Genomic DNA, 14,027 nt, shown 5'->3' with positions numbered 1-14,027 from the left:
CCTCCTTAACCTCTGAGTTTAAGCAGCGATTTAAGTATTTGCCTAATGGCCACTTCCTAATTTGTATGATAATAGAGCTTTTGAGGTTTATCAGCTGTGAATGGTCAGCACTGTTCCACCCTATGTGCAAATGTAGAACACTGAGTTTGTGAATACATTTTGCAATTGAAATAAATATTGTCTGTGTTTAGATACTAATAAACAAAATAAAACCATTGCTCAACATTTACTTTCCATGTTATTTGTCAAAGGCATTAAGGGTACAATGAAACACTTCTAAATGTACCATGTTTATTTTGAAAGGGTTATTTCATCACCTGTCATGTGCTGAACATGTGTCACCACTGGCAAAGCCTTATTTAAGATTCCTGAACTGCCCTGTTTGTGCTGAGAGGTATCCAAAGAGCACTCTTCTCCCCAAGGTAAATGTGTTCATCAGGTGTGAGTTACACAGTGAGCTATTTCTGCGTTAAGTTAACTTTACATGTGTATGCTCCGGGGTTGAGTGCAATGTTAAAAGTGTGAGGTTTTCAGGGAAGAACTCTATATCCCCTGTACTGTCCAAGACATACTATTGATTTTATTGATCTTAAAGAGCAACTCGTGAATAAACCAATCAAAATGTGCCAGCAGAGTCACAGAGTAATATTTTTTAACAAAAGGCATTTGTGCATCTTGTGCTAAGTGGACATATGTAATCTTCAACAAAAGAGACAGGTTATATTTGTTCACAACTGTTCTTTGAACATGTAATAATATTCTGTCAATCTATTTACATGATGAAATAGTCATTCTATGCAACTAAGGTTAACTTAGGAACACAACAAGCTGTCTGAGTTAGGCCATTATTTTAGGCATGGCTGCAGTATTCTTTCTCCATCTGATTGTTCAAATTAGCATAATGAACCTTGCCTGAACAACTCTTCTCAAGAGAATTTGGTGAAGATTGTATGAGTTTGCCGTGCTTACATAGCTAGAACTACGGTGTTGATGAACCAAGATAATGCACGCCAAGCCCTACTGGGTAATCAGTGTGGCTGCATTATTGCTCTTCTACAGAGAGTTTAAGAAATATCAATGTTTGATGGTTGTCTACATCTTGGGCCATAAAGATGTACATCGACAGCCATGAAGACGCCCGCTGTAATGAGTGCTGGTGCGGTGTCTGATCAATGCTGGGAGGTCGTCTTCCTCTACAGCTGCAAGGATATTTTTTCTAATGGGTGCTGGGACAGCGTGAACTTAGTATCAATGGAGGTCGTCTTTATTTAGAGTTGTAAGGATGTCTTCTCTGATAGGTGTTGGTGTAGCACCTGCATAGTATCAATGCCAGGTCATTTTCATCTATAGCTGTAAATGTAAATGTAAATTTGATACTTGTATAGCGCACTACTCACCCGCAAGGGTCTCAAGGCGCTTGTACGAATACCGCTGTGGAACCCATCCTGGCTTTCCCTGTGAGGCGTCCACTCCTGGGCACCCCCAAGGTGGAGGCCAGGCATCCTTAGCGTTGTGGGGGCCGTTGTGGAGATTAAGCAAGCTATTGCCCAGAGTTGCAGAGTGGGACTCCATGATTGGAATAGGCACCGAGGCAAGAATGATCAGGTCCGTGGAATTTTTTAGCCCAAGACCCGCCGAGGCAGGGAATTGAACCCTGGTCCCGGGCTAGACCTCTGCATCAGGGTCTGCCGCTCTAATCATTGAGCCACACTGCTGTAAGGATAGCTTCTTTGATGGGTGCTGGGGCAGATTCTGCTTAATAATAAAGCTGGGAGGTTGTCTTCATCTGAAGCTGGGAGGTTGTCTTCATCTGAAGCCATACGGATGTATTCTCTGATGGGTGCTGAGGCAGCATTTGCTAAGTATCAGTGCTGGGAGGGTATCTTACTCTAAAACCATAACGATGTGCTTATAGATGGGTGCTGGTGCAGTGTCTGTTTAGTAGCAATGCTAGGAGGTTGCCTTCATCTATAGCTGTAAGAATATCTTCTCTGATGTGTGCTGGGGCAGCTTCACAAGGATGTCCTCTGTGATGGGTGCTGGTGCCCGCATCTGCTTAGTATCAATGCTGGGAGGTCTTCTTCATCTAGAGCTGTAAGGATTTCTTCTCTGATGGTTGCTGGTGCAGTGTTTGTTTAGTATCAATGCTAGGAGGTCATCTTCATCAAGTGCCGTAAGGATATCTTCTCTGATGGTTGCTGGTGCAGTGTTGTTTAGTATCAATGCTGGGAGGTCATCTTCTTCTAGAGCTATGAGCATATCTTCTATGATGGGTGCTGGTGCTGCATCTGCTTAGTATCAATGCTGGGAGGTCATCTTCATCTAGAGCTGTAAGGATATCTTCTCTGATGGGTGCTGGTGCAGTGTTGTTTAGTATCAATGCTGGGAGTTCATCTTTGTCCAGAGCTATAAGCATATCTTCTATGATGGGTGCTGGGGCATCTTTACAAAGGCGTCCTCTGTGATGGGTGCTGGTGCTCCATCTGTTTAGTATCAATGTGTCACCAGATCCACTGATCTGAAGTGATGCCCAGTCCATGGGAACGAAGAGAGTTCTCCACACTCCCAAAAAACAGCCCCCCCTGATATGGAAAAGAGATTCTCTCATACAGGAAGGCTAGCCCATTGAGATGCGGGAATGATATCCAACACAGGTAGCCTCTTCAGAAGGATATTATGCCTGTCCTGCAGAGACAGTCGTTCCACTTACCAGCCAGATTTGATAAGGAACGTATGAACTTTGTGAGTGATTCGAAGAGCAATGTAAATCAGGCACATCAGTTATTTCCTCCACAGTCCGCTGAAGATCTGAAGAAGAAGAGGCAGATAAATCCAAAAAGGTTTGCTTTCAATGTCCAAACATGTTTAAAGGCGTAAGTTCCACAAAAGTCTGACTTTACAAATGTGTAGTCCTCTTAAGAGCATTCACAGTCTATTACTGAGAACATATGGAGATTTCCAAACATAGGGACTTTGGCACAAAATAAAAAAGCTGGAGTATGGTTCAATTTCCCAAAAAGCCTTTTATTTCTGGGGCGTCTATTCAGCCCAATGTTGCCACTTGATATTTGGGCCAGAAATGTTCATGAATTGACGCTTAAGCCAATAATCAGAAAGGTGCTTGTTAGACCTGTCAGCCCTTTGGGTGGTCCCTCCTCATCATTATTTATTTTGTCCCACTTTTGCCTCAAACCCTGTTTGAATTTTTCCTTTTTGGGAACCACCAGACTTTTTCGTGTTGCTACAGATTCAGGGAACCATTTTAGCTACCCCTGAAACTTCTGTCTGAGGGCCTGAAGCACAAAATGGTGGCCACCTGTGACATCACCAGCATCCACTGGAACCTACCAGCACCTTCCAGAACATTCCAGGAGATTCCAGAACCCTGTGACCGTTGGAGGCGGTTTAGAATGTTGGGAGGTTAAGTCAGAGAGTTGGCAGTTGGAGCTGGCAGTTGGCACCTGACTGGTGAAGAGAGAGGAGCACAACAGTGAAGGAGGAAGGAGTGAAGCAGCAGGGGTGGAAACTTGTGCCTGGAGTGGGGTCCATAAACCCACCCTTGATACTTGTCCCTACTGATGGATCCCAGCCTATAGCCCTGTGTGGGAAGAAGACAGAAAAACCCATCCTAAGGACCTGGACAGCAGGAACAGGCCTTAGAACCAAGAAAACAGCAAGATTCTGACCTGAGAACTGGTTTCCCTGGAGTCCGGCGTCGAGTAGCCTGAAGATCTGGAGCCCGAGGTGGAGAAGCGGCGCTGACTGAAGTAGCAGACGTCGTACCCGGAGCCGCCTGAGGTCGTGAGAGGGCGCCGACGGAGGTCGTGAGGAATACCAGAGGTCGAGGAGGAAGTGAACCGAGGTCGAGCGAGCGGCGTCATCGGAGGAGTGAAGTCCGCCCTCCGGAGTCGTCGGAGACCGAGGTAGAGGAGCACCGGAGGTCGGGAGTGAGGATCGCACTCCGGAGTCGCCCGGAACCTGTGAGGAGGAACACCGGAGGTCGGGGGTGAGGATCGCACCCCGGAGTCGCCGGAAGTCGACATCGAGGCCAGGCCGGCCGACGTCATCGGAGCCGAGAGCGCCATCGGACCGGAGCCGCCCGAAGTCGACATCGTGAAGAGACTGCCCGAGGCCACCGACATCGGACCGGAACCGCCTACCGGCGTCGTCAAAGAACTGACATTGTGCCGAGGCCGCCGAGACCGAACCGGAACCGCCTCACGGCGTCGACACGACTCCAGCGGCGTCGGAACATCAGAAAAAGGGCAGTAAGTGGAGTAGGGGGCGCCTAAGGCCCTGTGGAGACCTGAGAGACTGCTCTAAGGGGCTAGGGAGGTGCTGAAACCAACCTGACTGTGCCAGGGGTGAACTGGGACTAACCTAGAGAGGTTGTGTGGAGAGAGAAAGCCAGGGCATTGGTATTCCCCCCTTTGATCTACCTCAGTTTAGGCCTCAGCCTTGTCCCAGCCAGGGAGTAGCCCCCCCTCAAGCCTTCCACAACCCTACAAGCTGTGCCTGGGCCAAATCAGCCCTTAAGAATTGAAGTGTCATCTGATTATATGAGTGTTGCTGTATACTTTTAATTATTTATTAGGGGGTACTGTATTTATTGAGTTTTTACCTATTTATTGCTGCACTATATTTATAGGTCCACAGGACTTGTTGGTGTACAATATTTATTGGTACAGTATTTATTGCCTCAAAGTATTTAATTGTCTGTATATATTGCACTTGTATTTATGCCCTGTTATTTATGATCACCCCTATTTATTTCATCAAACAGCCAATATTTATTTGACCTGCACTAATTGAAATTTGTATATTGTGATTGACCTATTTATTTTTCCAATCAGCAACTAAGAGAAAAAGATAAAGAAAGAATATTTTCATAATTTTTACGGTGTAGAGTCGTTTTTGGAACGGATGCACGCATGGTTATTGTATGGGTATATTGTATGCTTAGCACTGCGCCTGTTTCCTGACCACTCGAGCCAAGCTACCACAGTGTGTTCGGGGAGTCCACCACCACCCTGCGGAGTGGGAGTGGGCTGTTTCCAACATAAATTGGTGTTCAGTGGTGGGATTGAGCTGTGCCTACGTATACTCAACAATAACTGTGGGTAGTCCATAGGCCTACACCGGGAGTTTTCTCAAAGCGGCCTTCCTAATTGTGGGTTTTTGTTTTTTCCAAATTTACTCTGGTGGTGGGAGGAGGTATTATTAAAGGTACCCCCCTGCATAGTTACTGCACAAAAACCTGTCCTCTAACCTGAGTGGGCAAGATGGAGTTTGTACTAGAAAATCTAGAAACGTACACTGTGGCCCAACTCAGGGAGTTTTGCCAGCGGGAGGGGGTGTACTGTCCCCCAGGAGCAAAGAAGGGTGCACTCCAAACCAGCTTAAGGGCTTGGGGGGAGGCACGCCGAGAAAGCAAGGCTGAGGAGGAAGACAGGGATGGAGAGCCTGACCCCGAGGGGGCTGAGATGTACCAACCTGAGGTGGGGAACCTGTCAGCAGGGCCCAGAACCATTTCTAGGAAGGGCAGCAGTGCCTCTAGCCGTGGCTTGTCTGAAGTGGAGCTAACGGACCGGAGGGAGAAAAGACAGCTCACATGGGACTTAGCAAGGCTGGAAAAGGAGAAGGAGGAGCAGAGGATGGCCCATGAATTGCGACTGAAAGAAATAGATCTTCAGATCTTGAGAATCGGGGCACAACCTGTTCCTAATGGTGGCAGCCAAACCCAAGAGATCACCAGGGAATCCAAACCTTACCTGCCAAAGGACATAGTGGCTAGCTATGGAGTGGGCGACGATATCGCCAAGTGGCTAGCGGCCTATGAGGTCTCACTGAGGGCCCATGGGGTTCCGGAGAAGTACTGGGGAGGGGGATTGTATAAGTACATGCCTCCAGCTGGTAGGGATGCTTTATTGGCCCTCGAAGAGGATGAGCAGACCCACTACCCCACCATGAAACTGGCGCTCATCAGAAAGTTTGGTCTAACACCTGAAAAGTACAGACAGAAGTTCAGGGGTAGTCACAAACTGGGCACACAGAATTGGGTGGACTTCCTGGACTATGCAAAGAAGGCACTGGAAGGTTGGATTCAGGGCAGTGAAGTGAGGAACTACGAGGAGTTGTTTGACCTAGTACTGAAGGAACACCTGCTCGAGAAATGTTTCCCTGAACTGCGGCAACACCTGGTGGATAGCAAGCTGACCAGTCCCCGGAAGCTTGCTGAGGAGGCGGACATTTGGGCTAGTACCCGGGTGTCCACAAGGGGGACTGGAGGGGATACTCAAAAGGCCGGACAGGGCGCCCCCCAGAAGAAAGAGGGAGGGGAAAAGAAAAAGGAGTTCTCCAAAGGCCCCCAAAATAACTTCCAAGGGAAGGGAACAGGATTCACCTCTAAGGCTAACCCACCCAGAAACCCTAATCCTGGCCAGAGTCAGCAGCCAAGGGTTGTCCATTGCTACGAGTGCGGTGGCGTTGGACACTATAAAGGAGATCCGAAGTGCCAGAAACGACCACCCCCTCCCACTGGAGGAAAGACCCCCGGAGTAGCTAGTGTAGTGCTCGGGGAGGAGATGCCCTTAACTAAGGGAAGGGAGTGGGCGGGTGTCACTTTAGTGTCCCTGGGAGAACGGGAGATGGTTCCTAAGATCCAGGTGCCCGCAAATACCGCAAAGTATGGGCAGTGGGTCACCATCAACGGCCAAAGAGGGGAGGCTCTGAGAGACACAGGAGCCAGTATGACTATGGTGCGTAGTCAACTGGTGTCTCCAGAGCAGGTAATTCCCGATGTACTCCACCCAGCCGCGATGGCTGACGGCAGAACAGGTCACTATCCCGTGGCCGAGGTTCCCTTTGAATGGGGGGGGGTTGCAGGTTCACTTCGAGTTGCCGTAAGCCCTGCCGTGCCAGTCGATTGTCTGCTGGGGAATGATATGGAGCACAACGCTTGGAAGGAGGTGGAATACCGGACTCACACCGAGATGCTGGGTACACCTGACTGGGCCTGTGTTAGCACAAGGTCCGCGACTACCCGAAGAGGGAGTTCATTTCGGCTGGAGCCTGGAACAAAGGCCCAGCCAGCTGCCAGTCAAGGGAAGAACCGAGGACAGGAGGAGCCTGCCTCGGCGTCCCCACCCCGTAGGACGGATAGGCCACCGGAGGTGGTGGACCAGGAGTCTGCGGTGGGGGACGTTACCAACCTGGAGGACCTACCCATCCCGGCCGAGTGGCACGTGGAGGGAGGCCCGTCCAGGGAGGAATTCTGCCAGGGCCAGAGGGAGTGCCCTACCCTTGAGGGGCTGAGGCGACAGGCCGAAGCTCAGGCAGCAGGGAACGTTGAAGGGAACTACAGTGTTTACTGGGAGGATGGCCTCCTCTACAGTGAACCCAAGGCACCCCTACATGGATCGTCACGAGCCTTGGTAGTTCCTCAACGTTATCGAGCCTTCCTTCTGGAGTTGGCTCACGAGATACCATTGGCAGGACACCTGGGGCAAGACAAGACCTTCGCCCGTCTTGTCCCACACTTTTATTGGCCTCAGATGAAAGTGTCGTCCGATACCTACTGCCGGACATGTGTGTCTTGCCAAGCCAGTGGGAAAACAGGGGTGAAGCTGAAAGCTCCCCTGGAACCACTTCCTGTCGTTAGCACCCCCTTTGAAAGGGTGGGCATCGACATTGTGGGTCCGTTAGATCCGCCAACATCAGCTGGTCACAGGTTTATCCTGGTCCTGGTGGATCATGCCACACGGTACCCAGAGGCAATACCTCTGAGGACCATAACAGCACCTGTTGTGGCTAGGGCCCTGATGGGAATCTTTACCCGAGTGGGTTTTCCCAAGGAAGTTGTGTCCGACAGGGGGACCAACTTCATGTCAGCATATATGCGGGCAATGTGGAAGGAGTGTGGAGTGACCTACCGGTTCACAACTCCTTACCACCCCCAGACCAATGGTCTGGTGGAGAGGTTTAATAAAACCTTGAAGGGCATGATCAGAAGTCTGCCTGAAAGCCTGCGGAGGAAATGGGACGTCCTCCTACCCTGTTTACTTTTTTCTTACAGGGAAGTGCCACAGAAGGGAGTGGGCTTCAGCCCCTTCGAGCTTCTGTATGGGCACCCTGTACGTGGACCTCTCAACCTGGTGAGAGACGGATGGGAAAGAACTCCCAGAAAGCTTCCCCAGGATGTGGTGAGCTACATGCTGGCCTTCCGGAGCCAAATGGCTAAGTTGTGGAAGCAAGCTTCTGACAACTTGGAAGCCAGCCAAGCAGTAATGAAGGCGTGGTATGACCACAATGCTCACCCGGTGGAGTTGGAGCCTGGCCAGAAGGTGTGGGTGATCGAACCAGGAGAGCTTAGTGCCCTCCAGGATCGCTGGTCAGGACCCTTTGAGGTGTTGGAGAAGAAGGGTAAGGCTACCTACTTGGTGGACCTGAAGACCCCTCGTCAGCCCCTGCGGGTGCTGCATGCCAACCGCCTCAAACCCCACCACGAGAGGCCCGAAGTCATCTTGATGATGGTGACTGACGGAGGAGAGGACGTGGAAAGCGAGCCTCTCCCTGATCTGTTTGCGTCTCAAGAAAAGGATGGGTCGGTGGAGGGAGTGATTCTCTCCCCATCTCTAACTCCTGAACAGCAGGAGGACTGTCGCCAGGTCCTGGGGCAGTACTCTTCGTTGTTCTCCCTTGTCCCGGGTAGGACTCACCTGTGCGTCCATGACGTGGACACAGGAGACAGCCCACCTGTGAAGTCCAAGATCTACCGGATGTCAGACAAGGTGAAGGCCAGCATTCATAGTGAAGTCACTAAGATGCTGGAGCTAGGAGTGATTGAACCTTCTAGCAGCCCCTGGTCTAGTCCGGTGGTGTTAGTACCGAAAGCTGCACCACCGGGTGCCCAACCAGAACTGAGGTTCTGTGTGGACTACCGGGGACTGAATTCAGTGACAAAGACTGATGCTCATCCGATCCCTAGGGCGGATGAATTAATTGACCGGCTGGGAGCTGCCCAATATCTAAGTACCTTTGACCTTACTTCTGGGTACTGGCAGATCTCTTTGACTGATGGAGCAAGGGAAAGGTCAGCCTTCTCCACGCCCAATGGCCACTACCAGTTCTGTGTGATGCCCTTTGGGCTCAAGAACGCACCTGCCACGTTTCAGCGCCTGGTAAACCAGATCCTCACCGGAATGGAGAGTTTCTCTGCTGCTTATCTGGATGACATAGCCGTCTTCAGTAACAGCTGGGAGGATCACTTGCGTCACCTGCGAGCTGTTCTCCAGGCCCTGAGACAAGCTGGATTGACGATCAAGGCCAGCAAGTGCCAGATCGGGCAGGGGTCGGTAGTGTACCTTGGACACTTGGTGGGTAGGGGAACGGTGCAACCCCTCCAGGCGAAGATCGAGGCCATCATGGCCTGGGAACCCCCAAGACACAGACTGAGGTCCGAGCATTTTTGGGCCTCACGGGATACTATCGCCGCTTCGTGAAGGGGTACGGTACCATCGTAGCCCCTCTCACGGAGCTCACGTCCAAGAAACAACCTCGACGGGTAGTCTGGACGGAGGCTTGTCAGCAAGCCTTTGAGAAATTGAAGAAAGCCATGTGCGAGGCCCCGGTCTTAAGGGCCCCAGACTTTTCCAAGAAGTTCATTGTCCAGACAGATGCATCAGAACATGGCATTGGGGCAGTGTTATCGCAACTCAACGAAGAGGGTCTGGATCAACCCGTGGTCTTCCTATCCAGGAGACTACTTCCCAGGGAACAGAAGTGGAGTGCAATAGAGCGTGAAGCCTTTGCAGTGGTATGGGCTCTGAAGAAGTTGCGGCCATACCTGTTTGGCTCGCACTTCCTGGTTCAGACCGACCACAGACCCCTTCGTTGGCTGATGCAAATGAAGGGGGAGAATCCCAAGTTGTTGAGGTGGTCTATTTCCCTACAGGGGATGGACTTTCAGGTGGAACATCGGCCTGGAGTGGACCACGCCAATGCAGACGGTCTCTCAAGGTATTTCCGCCTTAGTGATGAGAACTCCCAAGGGGTTGGGTAGCTCTCCCCACTTTCAGCTGGGGGGGACGCGTGTTAGACCTGTCAGCCCTTTGGGTGGTCCCTCCTCATCATTATTTATTTTGTCCCACTTTTGCCTCAAACCCTGTTTGAATTTTTCCTTTTTGGGAACCACCAGACTTTTTCGTGTTGCTACAGATTCAGGGAACCATTTTAGCTACCCCTGAAACTTCTGTCTGAGGGCCTGAAGCACAAAATGGTGGCCACCTGTGACATCACCAGCATCCACTGGAACCTACCAGCACCTTCCAGAACATTCCAGGAGATTCCAGAACCCTGTGACCGTTGGAGGCGGTTTAGAATGTTGGGAGGTTAAGTCAGAGAGTTGGCAGTTGGAGCTGGCAGTTGGCACCTGACTGGTGAAGAGAGAGGAGCACAACAGTGAAGGAGGAAGGAGTGAAGCAGCAGGGGTGGAAACTTGTGCCTGGAGTGGGGTCCATAAACCCACCCTTGATACTTGTCCCTACTGATGGATCCCAGCCTATAGCCCTGTGTGGGAAGAAGACAGAAAAACCCATCCTAAGGACCTGGACAGCAGGAACAGGCCTTAGAACCAAGAAAACAGCAAGATTCTGACCTGAGAACTGGTTTCCCTGGAGTCCGGCGTCGAGTAGCCTGAAGATCTGGAGCCCGAGGTGGAGAAGCGGCGCTGACTGAAGTAGCAGACGTCGTACCCGGAGCCGCCTGAGGTCGTGAGAGGGCGCCGACGGAGGTCGTGAGGAATACCAGAGGTCGAGGAGGAAGTGAACCGAGGTCGAGCGAGCGGCGTCATCGGAGGAGTGAAGTCCGCCCTCCGGAGTCGTCGGAGACCGAGGTAGAGGAGCACCGGAGGTCGGGAGTGAGGATCGCACTCCGGAGTCGCCCGGAACCTGTGAGGAGGAACACCGGAGGTCGGGGGTGAGGATCGCACCCCGGAGTCGCCGGAAGTCGACATCGAGGCCAGGCCGGCCGACGTCATCGGAGCCGAGAGCGCCATCGGACCGGAGCCGCCCGAAGTCGACATCGTGAAGAGACTGCCCGAGGCCACCGACATCGGACCGGAACCGCCTACCGGCGTCGTCAAAGAACTGACATTGTGCCGAGGCCGCCGAGACCGAACCGGAACCGCCTCACGGCGTCGACACGACTCCAGCGGCGTCGGAACATCAGAAAAAGGGCAGTAAGTGGAGTAGGGGGCGCCTAAGGCCCTGTGGAGACCTGAGAGACTGCTCTAAGGGGCTAGGGAGGTGCTGAAACCAACCTGACTGTGCCAGGGGTGAACTGGGACTAACCTAGAGAGGTTGTGTGGAGAGAGAAAGCCAGGGCATTGGTATTCCCCCCTTTGATCTACCTCAGTTTAGGCCTCAGCCTTGTCCCAGCCAGGGAGTAGCCCCCCCTCAAGCCTTCCACAACCCTACAAGCTGTGCCTGGGCCAAATCAGCCCTTAAGAATTGAAGTGTCATCTGATTATATGAGTGTTGCTGTATACTTTTAATTATTTATTGGGGGGTACTGTATTTATTGAGTTTTTACCTATTTATTGCTGCACTATATTTATAGGTCCACAGGACTTGTTGGTGTACAATATTTATTGGTACAGTATTTATTGCCTCAAAGTATTTAATTGTCTGTATATATTGCACTTGTATTTATGCCCTGTTATTTATGATCACCCCTATTTATTTCATCAAACAGCCAATATTTATTTGACCTGCACTAATTGAAATTTGTATATTGTGATTGACCTATTTATTTTTCCAATCAGCAACTAAGAGAAAAAGATAAAGAAAGAATATTTTCATAATTTTTACGGTGTAGAGTCGTTTTTGGAACGGATGCACGCATGGTTATTGTATGGGTATATTGTATGCTTAGCACTGCGCCTGTTTCCTGACCACTCGAGCCAAGCTACCACAGTGTGTTCGGGGAGTCCACCACCACCCTGCGGAGTGGGAGTGGGCTGTTTCCAACAGTGCTACTGTAATAAACATGGTCGCGCATTAGATATATACGCGACCACGGTTGCAGTGAGAAAAAAGACGCGGCCGCGAAAGCAATCTCAATCACAATGCGGACGTGATTATACGGAGTTTAGGACGTTGCCGCGAAGTAAAATAAGAAAGCGGCAACGAGTTCAAAAGGTATGTGAAGCGGCCGCGAATTAACTTCAAACGCGGCCGCAGAGTCACACACGGCTCAAATAAAAAAATAGGTGCTGCTCATTAAATGCCTTTAGCGCTACTGCGCAATAACAGGCAAACACTCCATCTACAAAAAGAATCAGGGAGCGGTAGCGTGCCAGCTGGCAAAAGAAAAGGAACAAAAAGGATGTTTGTTTAGTATCAATGCTGAGAAGTCATCTTCATCTAGAGCTGTAAGGATATCCTCTCTGCTGGTTGCCGTTGCAGTGATTGTTTTGTATCAATGCTGGGAGGTCATCTTCATCCAGCCTTGTAAGGATATCTTCTCTGATGGTTGCTGTTTCAGTGATTGTTTAGTATCAATGCAGGGAGGGCATCTTCATCAAGAGCCATAAGAATGTCTTCTCGGATGGTTTTGGTGCAGTGTTTGTTTAGTATCAATGCTGGGAGGTCATCTTCATCTAGAGCTGTAAGGATACCTTATCTGATGGGTCCTGGTGCACCATCAGCTTAATAGCAATGCTGTGAGTTCATCTTATCTGGAGCCGTAAGCATGTCTTCTCAGATGGTTGCTGGTGCAGTGTTTGTTTAGTTTCAATGCTGGGAGGTCATCTTCATCAAGAGCCGTAAGGATGTCTTCTCGGATGGTTGTTGGTGCAGTGTTTGTTTAGTATCAATGCTAGGATGCCATCTTGATCTAGAGCTGTAAGGATACCTTCTCTTATGGGTGCTGGTGCCATGTTTGTTTAGTATCAATGCTGGGAGGTCTTCTACAGCTAGAGCTGTAAGAATGTCTTCTCTGATGGTTGCTGGTGGAGTGTTAGTTTTGTGTCAGTGCTGGGAGGTAATTTTCATCTAGAGGTGTAAGGATATCTCCTCTGATGGGTCCTCGTGCTCGATCTGCCTAAGAGCAATGCTGCAAGTTTATCTTATCTAGAGCCACAAGGATGTCTTCTGGGATGGGCACTGATATATTGTCTTTTGCGGAGTAAGTAGTGGTGTTCCACGTTTATTGGGTTACTTCCCTTTCTAAGACTGTATTTGTTATTTTGAATTTGAAAGGAATTGATAGTTGGCTCTCTGAGAGTCACGTTTTGGAGCATATCATTTGCTATGTTTAAGGCCTATTGTGAGTCGGTTGGTAAAATGGGGTGGTAATACAGGGTCATGTATTTCGTTTACTGGATGGCATTTTTACCCCATTTATTATCCATTACAAGAAAGAAGGCTAGAAAGGGGAATACCATGCTGGGCTCGGTACTACTGTGCTGTTTGCAACATATTTTGCCTACATTCCTGCTCCAATTCCTTCTCAATAGGGTGGAATTTGAGATCAGAAAAGCAGGTGGCAATTCATGGTGCAGGGAAAACAACAGTTACAACGCAAGCTTTACAACACCTGCTTTTACCCCGCATGCAATTACAACAAAATGGTTTGCTGTAGGGGGTATAAGGTGTTGGATTTAACCCCAACACATTCTCTACTGTTGCGCAGACTGGAGTTGGAATAGTAAATTATACTATTCCAAACTCCAGCGCACCCCGACAGCAAGTCGTCGTAAAACCTTGCATTGTAACTGCATGCAGGGTAAGAGCATGCGTTGTAACGTCATACAATCACGGTGCAGTAATACCACCTGGTAATACCACACCCAGTAACACTATCACTGTTCAGGTGGTATTACCACTGAAAACCATGTGGTAATGCAACATTACTATATTTGTAATGAGGACCTTACTGTGCTGCTTTGGTCATTTTACACTGTATTACCAATAGTGTGGTTTTGCGGCACATATGCAGATGATGTAATTTGACACTTCTGCCATTTT

The 14,027-nt window shown here is 49.9% G+C and overlaps 1 protein-coding gene across 1 annotated transcript in view; it reads left to right on the top strand.

Annotated features, from left to right (window-relative positions):
• Positions 1-14,027, top strand: part of LOC146829166 (connector enhancer of kinase suppressor of ras 2-like) — a 1,989,112-nt gene that overhangs the window by 1,323,747 nt on the left and 651,338 nt on the right. The window lies entirely within an intron of this gene.

The sequence above is a fragment of the Triturus cristatus genome, chromosome 5_2 (assembly GCF_964204655.1).
Source record: "Triturus cristatus chromosome 5_2, aTriCri1.1, whole genome shotgun sequence".
Lineage (NCBI taxonomy): Eukaryota > Metazoa > Chordata > Amphibia > Caudata > Salamandridae > Triturus > Triturus cristatus.
Note: the sequence above shows the minus strand (reverse complement) of the source record. Positions and strands in the feature narration are given on the sequence as shown.